Raw genomic sequence first — 19,744 nt, forward strand, 5'->3', positions numbered from 1 at the left:
GCTGTTTTTATTTTTTTAACTGTATTACTCACTCTTGCCTATTTGCACACCAGTCCCTGACTGTCAGTTTTTAAATGTGAGCTATTGCTAATTAATTGATGCTGCTAAAAACTTACTCGTAACCTTCTGTTAGTCCCGAACAGCTGCTCTTCCGGTGAAATCGGGCGCCTCCAACCTGCGGCGGCCATTTTGGGGAAGTCTGGTGGGCGGTCTAGTTTGCCAGGTAGACTATTTCTGTGGCACTGGCGCGGTCGCGCAGCGGACGCGCGCATCGGCGCGCCGCTGGCGCGCCGAAGGCGCGCCTAAGGCAAGCCCGTCTGCGCCCGTCCGCGCTCGGACCGCGCTCAGTGCCAGAAATGCTGCCCGACCAACCCCCAGCTGAGCAGGTCCTGGACGAGAGATCAACTGCTCGCACTCTCTCAGCCTCATTGTGTAGCGCCTATGTGTTTTGCTCCTGACACCATATCACCCTTAGGCAAAGGATATACCAGATTTCACTGTGAGTCTTGTATGTATGAGCTAAATAGTGGTATCAGGAGGGAGGCCACTATCCATGAAAGGGAGGCATTGCGGTCTCAGGATGGCCCCCCACAAAATCTAAGGCACGGCCAGCAGATCAAGGCCGGTCTGATTAACTGTAGATCCCTCCCAAAACACGCTATGGATATTTGGCTTCTACTGGAGATTCACAAATGGGATATACTATTCTTGACAGAGACGTGGCTTAGAGATTGCTCAAACCCGGATATTTACTTAGCGGTTCCGTTGGGCTATAGATTGGTCAATGTAAATAGAGCAGACAATAGGTTAGGAGGAGGGCTTGCAATAATTCTAAGGGAAGAATGGGACATGACTCATATGAAAAGTGAAGGCCTGGGAGCCATCGAAGCCATGGTTTTTCACATCAAATTCTCCAATAGATCTTCGATGGCTGGTTTATTGATTTATAGACCCCCGAACACACTGGCCACCTACTGGACAGCGCTGTTTGACTGCATTGCCAACCTTTCCTTACGCTATTCTAACTTCACCGTGTTGGGTGATTTTAATGTACACATGGACAATGCAAGCTGCCCTCTAGCCAATCAATTAGAGGACTCCCTAAAGAGTTTGAATTTAGCGCAAAAAGTACTGTCCCCCACTCACTGTGCAGGCCATACCTTAGACCTTCTCTTCACCAATGATCCTCTTCTGAAGATGGAAGAATTGCTTCCCGTTACATGGTCTGACCATATGATGGTCCAGTTCAGGTTGAGTCTGAAGTGTGAGTGCAATTCCAGTAGGCCTGTGACAGAATATAGAAGAAATTGGAAGAAAATTACGCCTCAATCTATGAGGGATGAACTACTTAATTCCTCCCCCATATTGACGGGGAATCCTAACTTGGACACCTCCCTTATTAGTGCATGGATTACGGCAGCCTTAGATAAATCGGCTCCAATTAAGTCATGCAAAGTGGTCAGGAATAAACCATCAGCACCCTGGTTTAACATGGAGCTCCGGACTGAAAAGAGCCGCTGTAAGAGACTCGAGCGAGTCTGGAGGAAGAAATATGAATCTACTGCTAAAGTAGCATATAAGCAAGCCCTAAAAGAATTCCATACACTTAAAAGGAAGGTGATGAGAGAGTATATGGCTAATCAAATCCGGAATGCGGACAATCCAGCCAGAGAGATTTTCAAGATAGCAGAGGGCTTCCTGAAACCTCAGGTTTTAAAGAGCTCGATCCCACCCTCTTTGAACCTCTGTGAGGAATTGGCCGCCTTTTTTCAGGACAAAATTCTGACCATTTATTCCACTTTTCCCACAAATGAAAATCAGGTTATACCTCGAATTAGTACAGCAGATAACTGGTCAACTTTTTGCAGGTTTGAGAAGGCAGCCTCTCTGACGGAACTTTTGAAAATTAAGTCTGGCTCTCCCCTTGACCCGTGTCCAGCCAGAATTTTTAAACTTTTAGCACCTCTTCTGAATGACACCTTGAATGCATTGTGGAACTCCTCCTTGGAAACCGGTATCTTTCCATCTGATTGGAAAAAGGCATTGGTCCGCCCCATCCTGAAAAAAGAGGATGCCGACCCCTCGGAGCTGAAACACTTTAGACCTATTTCCCTATTGCCGGCCCCCGCTAAAGTCCTGGAAAAGGAAGTCCAGAGACAACTCTCTGACTTCCTCGAATCTAACAACCATTTACATGACTCACAATCTGGATTTAGGGCCGGCTACAGCACGGAAACCGCCCTACTGGAAGTTTCTGAATCCATACGTGAAACCCTTGATCAGGGTAGCTGTGCTATGCTGGTACTTTTGGACTTATCGGCTGCGTTTGACACGGTCTCCCACAAGATCCTCCTAAATAGACTATCTGGGATAGGAGTGACGGGGACCGTGTTGAGTTGGTTTCAATCTTTCCTGGAATGTAGGTCTCAACAGGTGGTTTTACACCCACATGTTTCTAGCTCTAGATCTTTGGCGCAAGGGGTGCCACAGGGCTCGGCATTAAGTCCGACGCTCTTTAATGTGTACCTTGCGCCCCTTGCTGAAATCATTGAGAACTGGGGCGTGCGAGTTGTCTCCTATGCTGACGACACACAGCTGATCTTCTCTTTCAAGGAATATGACGACACTGCTTTTACTAATTTCAAACAATGCCTACTAAACATCTCGACCTGGATGACCGAGAATTGTCTTAAACTAAATACGGATAAGACAGAGGTCTTATTTTTTAATCAACCTACCCCTCCACGGGCGGAACTGTGGTGGCCAGTAGAATTGAATCCACCCCCGATACCGGTTCCGGTGGCAAGGAACTTAGGGGTCAGATTTGACTCACAACTGTCTGGCAAGCCACAAATCACACATATCTCCTCTCTTTGTTTTTGGAGACTGAAAACACTTCGAAGATTTCTACGCTTCCTTCCTATGGACTGTAGGAAGGCAGTGGTACACGCCCTTATCACTTCCCAACTTGATTATGCCAACAGTCTCTACACTGGTCTCCCAGATTTCCTAATGAAAAGGGTGCAGCGTATCCAAAACGCTGCGGCCAGACTTTTGAGGAATGTGCCTTTACGATATCACATTTCGCCGCACTTGGAAAGCCTTCATTGGCTGCCAGTAGCGAAAAGAGTGCAGTTTAAAGCTATCGTGCTGGCTCATAAAGCCTTCAGAGGGGTAGGCCCTCGGTATCTGAAACAAAGACTGCAAAAATATCTTCCACCAAGAACGCTTAGATCCAGCAAACAAAATCTTTTGATTATCCCTAGGTTCAGAAAGTCGAGGACAGGTGGACGTGCGTTTTCAGTAAAAACGGCCATGTTATGGAACAATCTACCTAATGATCTCAGACTCATCGATAAGGAACTCCCGTTCAGAAAGGCCTTGAAAACCTGGCTATTCAGACTACCTTAGAGATCGGCTCTGGCTGCTCTCCTCTCAATTTCTTGCGCCTGTTGGACATTAGCGCCGGGACACTTCCGTTGGAAGTAGCTGTCGCGCTTTATAAATATATAATAATAATAATAATAATAATAATAAGAGCTCTGGATCTAACAGGTAGAGTTTTTATATCGGATGGGGTTACTTTCCATATCTCAAGGCATACAAAATGTAATTTCCGCATAGTTACCTATCCTCCCGTTCTAGAGTTTCCCAAAGGTATGTGTAGTAAGATGCATAAAGAGCTTTGAGATGATGACGGCGGATGCCTGTCCACACAGAGAGAGACAACTCCAGTTAGCCCTAAGGAAGCCATTCTTGGTAGTCTCTTCATCCACTATTTGCAGATGAGTCATGCAAGAGGCTGGCATAGATACCAAATTGTTCGGAGCTCACTCCGCCAGTGGGCTATGGCTTCAAAGGCGTTCTCCCCTGGAGGCCCTTTAGAGGATATCCTCAACGCAGCAGTCTGGTCTTCAGACTATCTTTAAGAGGTTTGATTTCAAACCAGTCCTCTCTCTGGCTTCACTGGTTGTGAATAAACTTTAAACAAGCGTAATCCTTGCCTCTGGTCCTGACATAGAATGTACAATGTCCTAGCTATCATAACGGAAAGTTTCAATTCCTAGTAAGGACACGAAGGCCAGGATTAACCCACATGGTTAATTTACTTCCACCCAGATATGGGAGAACTATGTAAGTATGTTTTATTCTCTTGATACTGATTCTGTATAAGAATTTCTTGTTGATACTGTGTAGTTTTCTGACCGAATATACTCCTAGTCATTAGCTTATATTGTTGGCTATAACCTTGGCTATAATCATATTCCAGATATGGTTCATATATCTCCATTCGTCTCCCTGGGATCTGATGGGTCAAAACGGGATTGAGAACGTCTGCAGTTCCAGGAAGAAAGAGGAAGAGGAGATAGTGATGAAGGACTATGGAGATATTGCAGAGCCAAATGATTGGCCATTGTTGAGGTTTGAACTATGACTTTTTCCCCAAGGGTTGTGGGAAACGAAGTCTGTTGTAAGGTTTTTCCAACGGCTGAGCAATAAAAGTGAAGAAAGAACAGCGTAATCCTCTCCTCCGTGTCTTTAATAGAATTGAAACTTTCTGTTACGATAGCTAGAAAGTTTTGCATTCTAGCAGTCACAATGCACTCCTTACAGCACACACAAAACCACATCTTAATATCAGCACTTGCCACATAAGAAAGTAGGAATGCATAAATTACTTGCAGGTAATCTTAATTACTCCAAATCCCAAGCTTCCTCATCATAATCCTTACCTGTTGAACAGTAAAGCCTACCTCATGAGACAGCTTCTTCCCCTAACAGTATCTCTGCGGAGTTTACCATTTGAGCCCTCCCCATCTCCTTTAAATAACAAGGCCAAAATTGGCACTTCCTGTACTATCAAGTTCTACTGCATTAAAGAAATGGTGAGATAGGAACATTTTAGGACTGTGATGAGGAAGTTAGGAATCAGGAGTAATAAATATTGCCAGTAGGTAAAAAACACAAGTTACTTACCTGTATACTGTGGTTCTCCAGTATTGATATCTTTTATAGATTCACTTGCTTGAATCTTCCCCGTCATCATGGTGGGTGTCCCACGGTAACAGTAAAATAGCAGAGCATAGGCCATAGGGTCTCCATCCCCTGCAGGGCCACCATACCTCAGATTTTGAGCACAAGAACAAGTAGAGGAACAATAGAAGTACGGAGGGTGACCCTGCAAGGGAGGGGGGTGATCTGCATGTGAATCTATAAAAAGATATCAATACTAGAGGACCACAGTGTACAGGTAAGTACCTTGTTTTTTCTACAGTATTGTATCTTTTATAGAAAGCAGTTATCAAAGGTCAACGGGTAAGGAGAATCATCCCACCATGTGACCCAAAGCAGAAAATATAAACAAAAGTCATAAAGTGCAGGCATTATAAACCTATATAAATATGTACCTAAATCAGAAGTATTCGAAAAGTATTAATCACTGATCATAAAATAATAGTATATGAAGAAATAGACACTAAGAAGTTCATACCTTATGCGAACAGGCATCGCACAACAGCTTGCCAAATCGCTACATCCGCCTTCTGCCATGCATCCAGGCAGTAATGCTTTGTGAAGGTATGGATGTTCGTCCATTTCTCAGCCTTAGAGATGTCAGGCAAGGACACTCCAGCAAACAGGGCCGAGGAAGCTGCCAACTTGCACGTGGAATGAGCTGTGACCTTGGTAGCCAGAGAGCGGCCAGCCCTCTAATGAGAGAAGAGTATAGTCGATGAGACCCAGCGAGCAATTGATGCCCTTGTCAAAGCCTGGCCCCTTGGTGGCAAAGAAGGCGATGAGCAACTGAGTAGATTTTTGGAAAGGCTGAGTCCTTTGCAAGTAGGACTTTAAACAACTTTTGATGTCCAGTGAATGTTGGGCTCTTTCAGCCGGCGAAGATGGCACAGGAAAGAAGGAGGGCAGAATCACTGGTTCATTTAGATGAAACGTGGAATAAAAGAAGGATTGATGCGAAGAATTATGCTATCCTGATGAAACCACAGGTTTCTAATGCATTAAAGGCCTGGATTTCACTTATGTGTCTAGCTGACCTGATGGCCAACAGGAAAACAACTTTCCACGAAAGGTATGTTAAATCACATTTGTGTAACAGTTCAAAAGGAGACCTCATAAGCTTTGACAGGACGAGGTTTAGTTACCATAGCACCAGAGGAGGTCGTATTGCAGGGTAGGTCCTAAAGAGACCCTTCATAAACTCCTTCACCAGCCTGGTAGATGACAAGTGACCAGAATGTCATCTGTATCCCGATATTGCCTCCAAGTGCACCCTGAAGGACGTATGCGCCAGGCCAGATCTTGTGAGACATAATGGGTAGGGCAAAACGTCCTTAGGAGGCGATGAGAGAGGATCACAAGAGTGCTTGACACACCATGAGCAAACTCATTTCCATTTGGCTGAGTAGCACTTGATTGTAGAAGGAGCTCGGGCTTTCTGCAGTACTGCTTGACATTCTTCAGAAATTACTAGCACTCCGAATTCTGTGTGATGGAATGGAATGGAATTGAATAAAGATTTGTATAGCGCAAACTGTCACCCTGGCGCTTCGGTTGAAGGATTGCTCACTATAACAGTAGAGACCAGTTGTCAATGAAGGGATCCATCATTCGCCCCTTGGAAAGGTTTTCAGCTCCTTCCTAAAACAGGTCAAAGAACTAGCCTGTCTAAGATTCTGGGGTAAATTATTCCAAAGACGCGCAGCGGCCACACTAAACGCTCTACCCCCCATCTTAACTTTTTGGAATTTGGTGGTTGTAATCAAATTTGTATTTGAGGAGTGACGATGCCTCCCAGGAGTATACCAAGTGAACATCTTCTGCAAGGAAGATGGACCCAGGTCATGTACTGCTTTGTGTACAATACAGAGAGATTTGAAACAAATTCTCCCCTTAATGGGCAGCCAATGTAGGTCTCTCACAGGCAAAGTCGTAGAGGACCTGCGTTGTCTATTTAGTACCAACTTGGCTGCTGTAGACTGGACTCTCTGCAGGCCCTGCAAAATATATTACGGTGCTCCCAAATACAGGGAGTTGCAGTAGTCCAGTCTACTCACGATGGTACTCCTTACTACAAGTGCGCGAGAATCCTCTGGTAGTAGCGGAAGGACCTTCCGAAGCATGCGTAGTAAAGAAAAACAGCACCCGCGGTTTTATTGGCCTGTGATTCCATTTGGAGATTGTCGTCCACCATGATCCCCAAATTACGCACCGTTTTAACAGGGATCAGGGGTTCATCCTCAGGGGTGAGCCTAAACTCCACCGGTATAGGTCGAGATATTCTGGTGGCTGGACAGTACACTACCTCTGTTTTCCCCCCATTGAACTGCAAGGAATTTTTTCTGAGCCAACTCGCGGTTTGGTGCATACACTCCTGGAAAATGTCCATGGATATTGCTTGTTTCCCCTCAAGGGAAAACACCAATTGGGTGTCATCCGCATAGTTGCCCAGATCAATTCCATACGATTTAATAATGGGGAATAGAGGGTGTAAATAGATGTTGAAAAGAACAGGGCTGATTGCCGAGCCCTGTGGCACCCCATAGAGTACCCGAGGCTTATCAGAAGTGAATGGGGGATTGATGTGGAGCCAAGATGAAAAGTGAAGTGTGTGAATTTGTGGATGAACCACTTTGCCCTGGTTCATGGAGAGGAGATTTTCCTTTGGCTGGAACAGAATTGGAGAGGACCCTGAGAGGTGATACAGCTCTGTGAACCAATAACGTCGCACCCACGCGGAGGCGATAAGGATGATGCAGCAGGGCTCCTGTTTGATCTTCTGCAGAACTTTTGGAAAAAAAAGGAAACAGAGGGAATACTTAAGCAAACGTTCCCTCCCAAGAGGAATGGAAGGCTTTTCTAGAGAACCTAGCTGAAGAAATCTGCTGGCGCAGAACCTGCATTTTCTGCTGAGACGCAGCAAACAGATCTATGGTTGGAAACCGTAAACGGCAAAAGACACCTTGCAGCTGATCCTCGTTTAGCTCCCACTCATGACATTGTTTGGTGCCTCTGTGGAGGGAGTCGGGCAATTCGTTTTGGACTCCTGGAACATGTTGAATTTGTATTGAGATCTCCTGGGCTATCAGCCATTCCCAGATCTGCTGAGCCAGGACTGAGAGGGCATGAGATATTGTCCCAACTTTTTTCAGTAGATAGAACATCGTGGTGGTGTTGTCCATGTGAATGAGGATCGACGATTTCCTGATCCTTGGCAAGAAAGCCCGGAGGCCCAGAAAGACTGCTTTCAGTTCCAACAGATTTATGTGACACTGCACTTCCTGAGGTGACCACTTTCATTGAATCTGCAATTCCTGTAGGCGGGCTCCCCATCCGTTTATGGAAGCGTCCAACGTCATTACCAACTTTGGTTTTGTCGTCAGGAAGGATAGACCTTGAGAAAGGTTGTCTATGACTGCCACCCAGGACATCGATGAGGTAATCTGTGGTGTGATTGAAACAATGTCTTCGAATGAGCCCTGAGATTGAGTCCAATGAGCCTGGAGAAGTCTCATCCGTAGGCGACAGTGTGGGATGCCATCATCCCTAGCATTGATTTGTACATCCTTACTGAAACACACTTTTTTGCGGATAGGCATTGCACTGTCTTTTGGACATGTGAACGCCTCTCTATCGTGGGGAAGGCCTTTGAAAGCGTGGTATACAGAGTTGCTCCTAGGAACACCAGTGACTTGGAAGGAATTAGAGGGGACTTTTCCCCGTTGAGTTTGAGGCCTAGGGAGCGAAAGAGCTAAAAACAGGCATTTGTAGATCTTCTGGCAGCTTGGAACGATGGAGCCTTGACCAACCAGCCATCAAGGTAAGGGAATATCTGTTGACCAGATCGCCAGAGAAAAGTTGCCACTGGCGCCAAGCCCCTGCTGAAGACTTTTGGACACAACTTTAACCTGAAGGGTAGCACTCTGAATTGGTAATAGCACCCTGCCACCTCAAACCTGAGAAAATGTTGATTCTTCAGATTTATGGAAATATGGAAACGAGTGTCTAGAAGATCGAGGGAGGATATATAAATCCCCGCATCACTGAGAAGCAAAATCTCCTGGAGAGACAATATCATGAATGGTTGACTTTTGATGAACTTGTTTAGCAATAGCGGTCCATTGTTTGCCTCTATTTTCCTGTCTTTTTCTTTATTAAAAAGAAATGAGAGTAGAAACCTAGATGTTGCTGACTGTGCAGCACTTCTTCCATTGCTTGCTTGGTGAGCAGCAATCTGATTTCCCTCTTGAGAACTTGCAGATGACGATGAGAAGTTCTTCACGGAGGTAAATCCAGAGGCTGTTGAGCAGATTCTAGGGTGTGACCATAGTGGAATACGTCTAACACCCATTTGTCAGAAGTAATGAGCTTCAATTGATTGGAGCAAGCGGGGCCAAATTGAAGAGGGGCTACGGTAGCAGGGTCCTGCGAATCCTCATTGCCTCTTGCTGGCTTCATGAGCTCTTTCTCCTGACTCTGGGCGCCGACATGCCAATGCTCTAGGGTAGGCTAGTGTTAAGGTTTGACGAAAGGACTACGCAGAGTACTGCAAACGAAATTTCTGCTGGTAATAGGGTTGAGAATGCTGCTGGAGTTGAGGTCGAGAGAGATATTGAACTCTACCTCTTTGCCGAAATGAAGAAAACGTCTTTTGCTGTAGATTCATCAGCGATTTTGCCGTATCCGTGTCTGACTTAATCGATTGCAGCGCGTCATCAATGTGTTTACCAAAAAGGAATTTGCAGTCGAATGGCATATCCAACACCTTATTCTGAACTTCAGGGTGAAATGTTGTAACCTTTAGCCACCCCTGCCGCCTCAACATCGCCGCTCCTGCCATCTGTCTGAAGGTGGTCAATGAGCTGTCTAGAGCCACATCAATGATCTCGGAACAGGCTCTCTCCCTTTCTGACAGAACATTCTTGTCCTTCGTATGATACTCCAACAAGGAAGAAATGTATCTCCCGAGGATAACCATGGCATTGGAGGCCCTGATGGCTGTGGCTTCCAATGCAGAGAACCTTTTGCCGATGTTGTCCAGACAGCGCACTTCCTTGTCAGGTGGAACTGCACATGGAGAAGGATTTTTAGATCTTCTTTGAGCAGTCTGCATAATAACTGAATCAGTCCAGAGGATGATCAATAAGGCATGCAGGAGAGACTTCTGGTGCCCTGTACTTTTTATCTAATTTCGGAACCACCGCAGGAATAGAGGCTATTAACTTGCCAAAACTAGTCTACGATGCGTATGGCCAGAGTGGAGTGTTGCACAGAAGGTTTAAAATCATATAAAATACACTCCAACTGCTTAGCCGGCATAGAGAGGTTGAAGCGCCTTGAAGCGCATTCCAGGAGAATGTGGAAGCACTCGATATCTGCAGGTGGAGAGTCGGCTATAGGTGGAGTAGGCGAGGGCAGAGTAGGAGTCACGTAATCATCCCATTCATCATGGACATACACATCCATGCTCCCCTTCTTCTAACTGCTGGTCATCACTGTCCTGCATCTGAACAGTAATTTCCAAAGGTGGAGGAACGTTCTTTATTCTTGGAGGCACAGCACGTGGCAGAGAATTCTGTGTAGGTGGTGGTTGCAGAGCAGATTTCGCCTCAGGAAATCGCTTATAGTAGTCATGAAGCATCATACGAAGGTCAGAGACCAATGAAATGGGAATATTGATGAAAGGCTCTTGCGCATTATCCTCCTGTTCTTCGCATGGGTAGTGCTCTTGAAATGCGCTGAGTGCTGGGGCGCCCTGCATCAGAGAAGGAATATTCACCCTCTAAATAAGCAGATGGTTCATCTAGCGCCTCATCCTTCAAGTCTCTGAGCTGTGAGGAGCTGTATGCAGGGCCATACGGACCACCATCCTCAAATTCCTGAAAATCCAAGCGACAAGGAGGCAAGGGAGATATTGTTGAAAAATCTTGTAGGAGTGAAAGTATTGCCTTTGAAAGCACAATGTCCTTTTCCCTCGTCGACGGTTTTTACGGAAACAGTATGACAGTACTTACATTCTCAGGGCTTGAGGTCAGGATACAGGCAGTAAAAGCATTCTTTATGTGGGTCCCAAGAATTCAGTCTGGACTTTTCACAAATCTTGCAGGACCTAAACAACACTTTTTTAGACTCGGAATAATAGGCACTCACACTCCTGGATTGTACCTCAGAAAAAGAGATGAAGCGAAGAAATGAACTGCAAGCTGGAAGTTCAAAAGGGCAAAGTAGAAACACTGTGACTGAGCAGAGCTCAGGAAGACTCCCTAACACGCGACGTGGAATAAGAAATCTGAGGTATGGTGGACCTGCAGGGTCTGAGGTCTATGCTCTGATTGGCTGAAATTTGGATGTTTAAAAACAATGGTAATAGGTTGCTAAAGGCTATAGATTTTCTTGGGCTATTAATTGTTAATAATAAAAATTATAATAAACAATCTCATTCGGCAGTAAGAACGCCGTAAAAAAATCGTTCATTAAAAACACTATTAAATTTATTAATGACATATTTCATCATACAGAATCTTACCAATGTCATTATCATTCAACTAGGAAACTGAACAAACCTTGGCTTAAAATTACTCTTAGAGATACCTAAAAACAGCACTATTCTTTACATAAGTTCCACATGCCATAAACACAATCCTAAAATCTTTCCTATACATTTAATTCGATCATTCCAGCCTGGTTTCACAATGTCCCTCCCTAGCTCAATCATATCTGGATTTTCTTGATCTTATCATTGCTCTTAGTAAATGAATAACCACACTCAGTGTACGAACATCTTGCATGAGCTGCAAATGTAAAAGAGCAATACGAGCTTGCCTAAACCCCATATCAGTCAAATACGGTTTAAGAAATTGATTTCTGGGCAGCGTAAAATATTTACATAAAAGGTTTAAATATAAAATATCTTGTGGAGACCTAATGTCGCAGCCACAGGGCCCTCTATACTCGGTACATACTACAAAACCAGGAGGAGAGGCAACTAAATGGTGAAACATATTCAGTCTAAAACAGGTAATTAAAAAACGCTCATGGGGGCTAGTTATTATGGAGAGGTAAGGCTCCATAACCGGCACTGATTTAACTAAAGCGTGGACTCTTACCATAGGCTTCAAGAGCTCCTTTCCTTCACGATCAGTGCTAGTTGTTTCAAAAAAATCAGTCTTTAATGAACGTTTTATCCTCCCTTTTCACGGTCTAATAACTTGAAAATATATCTGGTCTACCCAGGGTACTGAATGAATCTTTAATGCACCTTACCCAGGGAAGTTTTAATGCGTGATCCAAGGAGAGGCAATCCACGATTACTACTTGATTAAGAGAAGCCTCTTTGTTGGACCAAACATTCACCCAGCAGAGCAAAGGCATGACTGCAACTAAGTCTGTAATATATTTGACCCCCAATTCCTCGTGTACAGCATATGCAGGTGTTTCCTGTGACACTTTTAAAATCCTTTTTAGAAATTTATTTTGGCTGATTGATGAGTACAGGCCCCAGCTAGGCCCGCAGGACACAAGGGTTCGCTCTCCTGTAATGGAATCTATAAGGAAGTTGGCACGGAAACTGCAAAGTATAAAGACAGCATTTATTAACCCTTAAGGGTGGTCCTACAATCCACACAACACTCTTCAGTATTGCATAGAGTAGCACAAAGAACTTACGTACATGGTCCCCTTTTATACACAATAGAGGGGCTCATAAGTGGGTGGATACAACATGAGGCCGAAGAACATTACCATTTATGGTCATTTTCGATACTGAATCAATATGTGGGCGGAGCTAACACACTCCTTGAGCCCGCGAAAACATGGTCAAGCAAGGCTAACTGATAACAGATGTGGTCAAGTCTGGGCATGTACCAGATGGACAAAAGAGCTATTTATAGACTGTTACTAGACAGATTACAAGAGCAACTAACACAGAGGTTGGACTCTTCTCGTGGGGAACACGTGGAAGCATGACAATACAAAATGGAGTCCGAACTTCGGTCAACATAACAGAGAAAACATGATCTAGAGGAAGGGGATTAATGTCTTTAGTAAATGCTTAATCACATCGTTGTTTCAATTTACAACAGACGACCCTTTCAGCATTTACTGAAGACATCCGGTTTATTAGAATAATCATCATATATGTCAATTGTCATCATTTCTTCAACTTCTTTAGCTAGACGTTTCTGGTGAGCAACATCGGCAATAGCTTTCTTATCAGGGATACAGAATGATACGCATAGGGAGCAGAGCAAGGGACCACATTGAACACAGATACAGCACGAAAACAGAACTGCTACAATAATGCAGAGTCCAGTTAAAACCTTCCATCCCCAGGCAGTAATTAATGCCCAAAACCATCCAGAAAAGGACCAAGTGCCGTTTTCTGTATGGATTTCAGCTGCAATTTTATGTAGTTTGTTGATGGCATTATAAACTGATGGCGTATGATCAGGGATAAACACACAACAGCTACTTCCAATAATTTTACATGCTCCTCCTCTGTCAGCTAGCATAACGTCTAATACCATACGATTCTGCAATGCAACAATTCTAGTAATTTGCAATTCCTCCGTAAGATTCCCAAGAGCAGCAGCAGTCTGATTTGTCACAGCCTCTACCACTCTTGTTAATCTTCGGATCTTCCTACTGTTCAGGGCAGCTCCAACAAAGAAAAACAATCCTAAGTTAAAATCAATATACTGTTGCAGACTGGTATCAGTCTGATCTACATCATCAATTGATAAAGTACGTTTATACCTATTTACAGTCACATTATTCAATAATTTCAGATCCTTATGATAAGATGCGGGTGCTAAGAATACAGGAGGTAATAGAAATGATACATAGCATACCCCAGACCACCCAGCCGGTAGACGGTAATAACCTTTATTTCCACACACAAAGTACGTATTATGGGAGGCTAAAAAGGTACTATTGTTCAACCCATCAATGTTCAGAACAGTAATACAATCACTAACACCAACAGGAATAAAACCCACACTCTGGACACACAGGTCCGCTTGGGCTTGTGCTACTTGAATCACAAATTTGTCCTTTCCCACAGTGTCTCTTGTGTTCGTGAAGATGTAGGGAATGGATTCATTGTCCGGTCGGTACTCTTCCCACTCCCAAATTGTCCCATTCGCTTGCGGATACCCATTCTTATCTTGGTGACATTCTTTATTGAGTCTGAAGAGCAATCGTCCCACTGTCGGTTTCCGAGTGGCAAAAAGCAAAGTATACCATGCTCTACAAGAGCCATTATGAGAGAAAGGAAGTGGTATAAATGGCGTTCCTCCTTTCTTCTGATGGGCTGGCATCATCCCACATATCCAACAGTTCGTAGCGTTCGTAGCAACGTGGGTATGATGCAGCATCTGGATGAAAGTGTTATTCAAATAAGACTGTCGATGCTTCAACTCTTGATACGGTAATGTATAAAAGTAGTGCTCCTCAGGCACCGGAGTTGTCAACACAAGTATTTTCCGAGCGGGAGTTACATCCTCCACAAACCATGTGGTTATCCCAACAATAGCTACTGTCAACATGAACCCTAATGCACAAAAGATTTTCTTTTTCTCCATGTCAAAAAATAAAAACCCAATATCTTCCTGAAACTAAAAGTCTGTCAGAACTCTTCCCCTTGGGCAGCGGTCGATTTCTTCACCAGCGGGCCAAGACGGGTGTCGCTACACTAATGCAGGGCTGATCCCCCCCCCTTGCCTCATCGGCTCTCCGTTTCACTAACCCAAGGGCCGTTCTGACAGTATGTCCCGGTACTGGAGAACTCACTTCCTTGGTCGAAGATGATATCGCCTTCCTCCAGGAGTCGCGTGGTCCGGAAAGAGCTCCTCAGTGGCGTTTGGCTCCGCAGCACGGCCTGTCTCTGCAGCCAAGATTTCTCGTTGATCGGTCAGCACGGCAGGTTCCACCAATCCGGGCGGCACCTTCCTACAGTGCAGGGAATGGATCCAATTCTTTCTGTTGGAGACTCGCACAGCCGTCCTCGTTGCGAGGAGGACCTGCTCAGGACCCACCCATCTCGGTTCCAAGCTGTTTGTTCTGTCAAATATTTTCACCATCACGTGGTCACCAGGTCGAAGACCATGTCCTTCACCGGTGGACCGATCAGGGAGCGCCTCTCGGACCTGTTGATGAATAGAAACCAAGTTATCCGTTAACTGTGCCAGATAATCGTTCATCATTACACAAGGTACATCATACACAGCTTTAGGTTTTGGTGGACCCCAAATATTCATTGGGCGTCCAAAGACAGGCCCTTCAAGACATACTTTATAACATCCGCTACAAAGTGAGGCCCATTATCACTCCACAGAAGTCTACAGACGCCATATCGAGGGAAGAACTCTTTCAACAGCAGCTTCGCAGTAGTCATTGCAGTATTGTCTTTCGTAGGGTACGCTTCAACCCATTTACTGAAGGCGCAAACCACTACTAGAACATACTTCAAATTGTTACAGCGCTCAAGCTGGATGTAATCCATCTGCAAAACCTCGAAGGGTGCAGTGGGTGTCACGAATCCTCCTGCTGGAGTTCGAGTACCCTTTCCTGGGTTATACCTCAAGCAGATCATACAAGTCTGCACCACCCTCTTTGCCGTGCTAGCAATCTCTGGATGCTCCCAGACTTGGGTAAGCAATTTTACAATTGCGGAAGCTCCAACATGTGCTAGCCCATGTGCCATCTGAACCATAGGTTGTACAAAAGCCGTGGTTAATTTCCATCTATCCATCTGCTTATTTCTCCAACAGCCCTCGTCATCCAGTTCTCCCTCACTAGCCCATTGTTCCCGCTCTTTGTCAGAAGCGGCCCTTTGCATTTCCCGCACTTCCTCCTTCGCATCATGCCATCTTTCCACCCGTGACTTTACTACATACATGGCAGTAGCACCGGGCTGCATCGCAGTCTCCCGTGCTACTCGATCTGCTAACGCATTCCCTTCTCCAACTTTGTCAACTACTTTCCTATGGGCGCTACACTGAACGATGGCAATTTTCTTTGGGTATGTCAATGCAGTTAAAAGGTTGTGAACTAACTCTCCATGCATTATCTGTACTCCATGTGACGTTAAAAACCCTCTCTCCTTCCAGAGTAGGCCGAAGTCATGCGCTACTCCGAAGGCATAGCGGCTATCTGTATAGACATTCACACATAATCCTGTACTGAGCTCACATGCTCGTGTTAATGCTATCAGTTCCGCTGCTTGAGCTGATTTCTGTGGTATGCGTGCAGTCTCCACTATCGTTTGCAACGTGGTAATTGCATACGCTGCTGAAGTCGTACCATCTGGTAGCTTCAGACATGATCCGTCCACCCACAGTTCCCCATCTACATCTGGAAAGGGCGTATCCTGGAGATCAATACGACCCTTTGTTTGTTCCTCAGTCACGAGAATACAATCATGTGCTCTCCGCGCCTCAGGCTGGGTTTCGGGGTATGGCAACAATGTTGCCGGGTTTAACGTTACGCACCTTTTCAACGTAATATGAGGAGCCAAAAGCGTCAACTCATATCCCGTTAAGCGGGCACTGGTCAAATGCTGCGTCTTCGTTTGATTAAGCAGGGCATCGACAGCATGGGGGACTAATACTAACAGCTTATGAGATAACACAATTCCCTCACTTTGGCGTATTGACACAGCTGTCGCCGCAACCGAGCGAAAACACCCTGGTAATGCTCGGGCGACAGGATCAAGTACAGCCGAAAAGTATGCACAAGGGCGCTGCTTATCGCCGTGCATCTGCACTAAAACTGACAATGCACATCCATCTTTCTCATGCACATACAATGAAAAGGGTTTTGCATAATCAGGGGTCCCTAACACTGGTGCCGAACAAAGGGCCTGTCGTAGTTGCTGGAAAGCAGTATCACACTCATCTGATCAAGGGATTGGGATAGGCGTGTCCTTTGTCAAGAGGGCTAACAATGGTTTAGCTATATGTGAGAACCCCAATATCCATTGTCTACAAAAAGAAACAAGACCCAAAAATGCACGCACGTCCTTCTGCGTGGACGGTCTCGGTGTGTCCAAAATTACTTGGATACGATCCGGTGTGAGTGCACGTCCCTCCTTAGACAAAAGGTGACCCAAATAAGTCACCTTTGGTCTACAGAATTGCAACTTCTTCCTAGATACCTTATGATTGTGGGATGCTAAAAAGGAAAGTAAGGATAACGTACTTTTTTCACACAACTCCAGGGTGTCAGCCACCAGCAAGATGTCATCGACATATTGAATGAGGGCGACCCCCTCGAGCAGAACAAAGGAATCCAATTGTCTTTTCAAAGCCTGACTGTAAATGCTAGGGCTTTCTGTGTAGCCCTGGGGGATCCTACAAAAACGATAAGATCTATTATTTAATGTAAACCCAAAAAGATATCGGCTATCAGGGTGAATGGGAATGGAAAAGAAGGCATTCTTCAAATCGATCACTGAGAACATAGTCGCCGTAGGCGGGACCAAAGTAAGCAACGTCGTGATATCGGAAACCACTGGGTACTGAGGTATCACGATCTTGTTTACTTCTCTCAAATCAATTATAAACCGATAAACTCTGGCATCCGTGTCCTTTTTCAGTATGGGAAGAATCGGACTGTTACAGATGTTGTAGGGAACTTCCTCCACTACCCCTACCGCCATCAAATCCTGCACTATCTGTATGAGAGCCTCCTCGCCCTCCTGGGAAATACGGTACTGTGGGAGGCGTGGTAACACCGCCCCCTCCTGGACACTAATGTGGACCGGTGGAATCACCATTTGTCCCACATCAGTATCCGACGTTGCCCACAAAGCACGAGGGAGGGTAGCTAACAGCGCATCCTCTGACATCGCACACATCCGTTCAGACCGGGGGTAATTGTCATTCAATATTACCCGCACACCAGCAGGGGAGCAGCGGATCGTAGCCCTAAAATGCTTTAACATATCAAGGCCCATAATGTTGTCCGGTGTGTACGGGGCAAGCAGAAACGGACAGGGTGCAGAAAAAGAATCAACCTTAAACATGAGGGGCTGCGAAAGAGGGCTTCGGGAGAGTGTACCGTCAAACCCTACCGATGTGACCATTAAGCCGGATGGGGGAGCCCCCGGAACCAATTGCTTAGACAGCGCACTACGTGTCGCTCCTGTATCCACTAGGAACTGATCAGTAGAGCCCAAAACCTCAGCCGATACATAAGGACCCTTCTGATCGACCGGCACCTCAACTGATTCTAACCCCCATCCAACGCATTCCTATGCATGCTGAGAGTCATGGTACCCCGATCGGTCAATCCCCGACACTTGATACTGATGCTGGCGATCGAAAACATTTGATCTATCTCGGTGCTGCCCAGCAGAGTCAAAACGAGCCTGTTCGTTAGAACTCCCTCTAAAGTTCGAGAAACCCCCTCTACCTCGCGGGCCACCTTGAGTATGCTCCTGACGCAAAGCATGCAACACCGGGCAGTCCCTAGCCCAATGACCCGATTGCTTACAATACGCACATTGGTTCCTATTCAAATCAGATCGGCCCGAGGGAGGACCATAAAATCCTCCCCTACCTCTATTACTACCCCGTCGGGGCGGGCCATATACTTGTGCCAACATCACCTTTGTTTTTAAATCCTTCGATTTCTTTTCCTCCTGGCCCTTTGCTTCTTGCTCCTGACGCTCATAATACTGGGCGATAGTCAGGAGGGCCGTCGGTGTTGCGGAAGACCAAGAACTTTCACTCGCTTTCAAACGGGTCGCAACTGCCGGCAGCAGATTAGCCACATATTTATCCGCAAAAAGGTGGCGACCCGTATCATCAGTAAGCGACTGGCCACTAAAATCATGAAACGTCTCCTCGAAACGCGTAAAGAAGTCCGCAACTGACTCGTCAACTTTCTGTTTACATGAAGCTAACATATTCCAGTCAATCTTTTTAGGGGGGATAATTGTCTTCAACTTAGTCAGAATAGCAGCAGGGAGGTCTAAGATACTCTGGGGTGGTTTCTGCGCGGGCTTCCGTTCCCTATCCTCATCCTCAAGGTCAGACCACCGAGCCTTAAAGGCAACTATATCATCTACCTTTCGGACAGATCGCCACATATCCGGTGGTAGAATAAGGCCAAAGAACAGGTCTATATCTGCTAAGGTCATAACGCAAGAATTCAAGGCCCCCTCGACTTCTTCGTAGAAGGCCGCTGGATTCTTGCGGGGATCAGGCAACGCATTCTTTAAGGCCATAACATCAGCTCTATGCCAAGGAGTATAAACCCAATTATACACAAAATATCCCTTAGCATCGGCGGAGGTAATGTCCGAGCTAGTCCCCGCTCCTTTAGGAGGAACATACAAAGGCGCCGCCTCTCGCATTGGTTTAACATGTACTATGCCATCCTTATCTGACTGGGAGGTGGATGAGTGGCCTTCTGCTGTACACGGATCCGACTGCTTCACCTCCCCTGCTTGTTGGCGCGCTTTTCCTTTAAGGGCCAGCACCGCGTCCCGCAAAGCGAACAGCCGCCGAGCCGTGTCAGGAGCCTTAGAGGGAGAGAAAACACCATTATGCAATGCTTTAGCATCCAATGTCACATCATCAGGCTCAAAAACACTGGAATATTTCCGGTAAGCAGCAGTCACTTCATCAGCAAAGTGACCCAAAAAATACAATTTCTCTCTCTCCTGCCACGGCCCCCAAGTATGGAACAATTCATCCAGGGACACCTTGCCCTTAAGTGCACGGAA

This window comes from Triturus cristatus, chromosome 6, assembly GCF_964204655.1.
Source record: "Triturus cristatus chromosome 6, aTriCri1.1, whole genome shotgun sequence".
Lineage (NCBI taxonomy): Eukaryota > Metazoa > Chordata > Amphibia > Caudata > Salamandridae > Triturus > Triturus cristatus.